Genomic DNA, 3630 nt, shown 5'->3' on the forward strand with positions numbered 1-3630 from the left:
GTCACCATAATTGGAATGTATTGCTGTAACCTAGTCAGAGATCAGGGATGCTGCCATATAAACTACAATGTATAGAACAGCCCCCCACAACAAATAATTATCTGGTTCAAAATAGCAATAGTGCTGAGACTAAGAAACCATGGTTTATTAGATTTCTCTCCTTTCAGTCTCTGAAATGACTACTTTCATCTTCTGTGAAAATAATAATAAAAGTAACTAATATAACTCTTAAATGGATTTAGAATTCATTAGGAAAAAAATAAGGCAGATATTCAGAGAAGAAAAAATAAAAAAAATTCATATCTATACATACATACTTTTTATAGGCATAATTTGAAAAAGAAACATTTCGTTGCAAAGTGCATACTTTTTATTAAAACTATCACCCAATGATTATGTTTAATTAAGACACAATTTGAAAAGCACAGTCAAGAATTCAGAGGTACCCACTGGAAGTTAAAACTTTGCAAATTTTGTAGACTTTGGATTGAGTGAACTGCTGTAGAAAGGCATTTTTGTTAAGCTACAGTTGTCTTTTAAATTGCTAAAAATCATTGAACAGATAACTGCAAATCTGCTCTTCCATCAAGTGCCAGTTATGATACCTTTTTTAGATATAAACATGGAAAACATAAAGAATGATAATATATCTCAAGGGATATTATAAGTCTATAATTCCTTTAAGGGTGCATGTAATGTCATAAATTGTAGGAGCAAACTCAAGCAGTTTAGTCGTAGGAGCACTGAGACGAAATTACAGCCTTTATAATCCCCTGAGAGGATATTCTTTGGGTATAATGGAAATTGTAGTCGTTTAGAAATACTTTGCTCTCTTGGCCCCAGAAAAGCACAATGGTCATTCTAAGGTTGAAAAACACTAAGCAGGTATCTGAAGAGTGAGTTGAACTGATCATAAGAATAATATAAAAAATATATTGAAGTCATTATGGTATTTACTAAGTATAGTATGGTACTCTTTCTAAAATATGATTTACAAGAGACACCTACATAATTACAGCTATAAGAAGAGATTTTACAGGTGCAAGCATAAAGACACTAAAGTACATATTGCTAAAGCTTTGCCAGCTTTACATTAACTGTATAAAAGACTTTTCCAGTTGCATGAGGAGACATATTCTTTATATTGAATGTCAGTAACTAAATAAGCAAATATAACAGATTAAAAAGAACAAAATTAAATATCATGGGGCGTTGAAACAGCATAAAGTTCACAAAATATCATAATTGTAGACATACTTAAATTTTGAGTTATAAGAACCCTAAGGCATATTGTTCAGTTTCAAAACTCTTGCATTTAGCATGAATTGCAGAATGCACATATTAATAGGAACAAGTTTCCTTTCAATGAGTGTAATAAGTTAAATTTGGTAAACATTTCAAGTATATAATGAATAAATGAATTAAACCAAGCAGACAATAAATATTTTAAACAGATAAGTATGACCTGTTATGTGTAATATTGCCATAATTGTTAAAGTACTCATAATTCTAACTGGTAATTTAAAATATGTTCAATCATATAATTATATAAAAAGCTAATGTCTATAGAATAAATTGGGTTTTATAAATTAAAATAAAGGAAAATAAGTTACTATTAGAAGATTGTATCTGAAAAGGTCAAAATGTGAAAATTTTACATTTATTTTCATCAATTACTTTATTTTTCTTATGAAACATTCTAACCACAAACTTCATTGAAAGATATAATATATTGTGTAAGCAGATCAATACACAAGCCTGTTTAACATCATGTTGCTTTAAATCTGGAATCCAAAAATGTATAATAAATTTAGAGCAGTTTGACCATGGAAATTACTTTTTAAAAATAGCATTTATATAATATATGCATTCTTCCTTCAGCAAATAATATAAATATATATATATATAAAGATACTTAATGGCCAGTGGTCAGAATAAAGAAAATAGATTCTAGAATACTAGGGTCACCAACAGGGAATGAAATTCTACTCTTTGGTTTAAATCTTGTCAGGGGTTATATTTTTACATACAAAACTTAGTTGGCTCCAAAAGACAAATTGAATTGCTTTCTCTAATGACATTTGAAGTTTTTATTGTCTAATAACAAATATCTAGACCATCATCACTCTATTTATTTTATTTATTGTTACATTCTAAATTGCCACTAATGAATAAGCCATTAACCTGTGATTCATGGTATGACTTTTACACATAATCAATATCATGAACATTGATAATTATAAAAGGTCAGGCATTTAGATATTGCATAAAGTAAATACGAGACTTGCTAATGAAGTTTGCAAACTTGTTGCAACAATTTGCTAACTGTTTTTGATGCAGAGGGATTTATTCAATATGAATTTGTTACCAATTGGACAAACAGCTAACCAAGTTTACTATCTGGAAGTGCTGAAAAGGCTGTGTGAAAAAATTAGATGACCTGGACTTTTTGCCAACAATTCATGGCTCTTGCATCACGACAATGCACCAGCTCATGTGGCACTGTCTGTGAGGGAGTTTTTAGCCAGTAAAATAATTATATTGAAACACCTTCTCTCCTCAGCTGATCTGGCCCCCAATGACTTCTTTCTTTACCTGAAGATAAAGGAAATATTGAAAGAAAGACATTTTGATGGCATTCAGTACATCAAGGNGATCTATGCGGTTTTATATTCGGGACTTGAGAATCCAAGGATTTCGGTATCAGCAGGCATCGTGGAACCAATCTCCTGCAAATATAGAGGGACGACTTAAGTTAGGGCAGTGAAGAGATATATACAGACTTTCAACTACACCTGGGGTTGGTACCCCTAACCCCACATCTTTCAAGAGTCCAGTGTAGTTGCTTATTCATTTCTGCTTCTCAGAGCAAAATAGTTATTAAAAACTCAGTATTATCTCTCTTATCTATCTATATATCTATCTATCTATCTTCAATTAATAGATCTATTATCTACCTATCAACCTACCCAACAAAATGTATTTGTTAGCAGTGTTCTACATCATGGAACTAACTGCTTTCAAGCTCCTTAGTGTTCTTTTAAAATTGATTCAGTGGATATGACACCTAAAGCACAAGCAATAAAATAAGAAATAAACAGTTAGGACTATATCAAACTAAAAAGCTTCTGCAAAGCAACAGAAACACTCAATAAAATGAAAAGACAACCTATAGAATAGGAAAAATGTTTGCAAACCACACGTCTAATAAGAGGTTGATATCCAAAATAGGTGAAGGACTCATGCTTCTCAGTAGCAAAAACCATAACAATCACTTTAAAAATGGACAAAGAACCTGGATAAACATTGTCCCAAATAAGATATATGAATATCCAACAGGTACATAAAAAGATGTTCAACATCACTAATCATAAGGGAAATGCAAATCAAAATCACAATGAGATATCACTTCATACCTGTTAGAGTAGCTATCATCAAAACAAAGGGATAACAAATGCTGGAAAGGATGTGGAGAAAAGAGTACCCTTGTGCACTGTTGATAGGATTATAAATTGGGATAGCCAGTGTGAAAAATGGTATGGCAGTTCTCAAAAAATTAAAATTAAAACTACCATATGATCCAGCGATTCCACCTCTAGGAATATGTTGGAAGGAAATGAAAACACTATG

At 31.3% G+C, this 3630-nt stretch overlaps 1 long non-coding RNA gene across 1 annotated transcript in view; it reads right to left on the reverse strand.

Moving 5' to 3' along the window:
- Positions 1-2654: 2654 nt before the first annotated feature.
- Positions 2655-3630, reverse strand: part of LOC109374235 (uncharacterized) — an 81386-nt gene continuing 80410 nt past the window's right edge. The window contains exon 3 of the long non-coding RNA XR_002122364.1: positions 2655-2729. This is a non-coding gene — a long non-coding RNA (uncharacterized LOC109374235). The remainder of the gene's footprint in view (positions 2730-3630) is intronic.

This window comes from Hipposideros armiger, unplaced genomic scaffold (assembly GCF_001890085.2).
Source record: "Hipposideros armiger isolate ML-2016 unplaced genomic scaffold, ASM189008v1 scaffold_803, whole genome shotgun sequence".
In the NCBI taxonomy this organism is placed as follows: domain Eukaryota; kingdom Metazoa; phylum Chordata; class Mammalia; order Chiroptera; family Hipposideridae; genus Hipposideros; species Hipposideros armiger.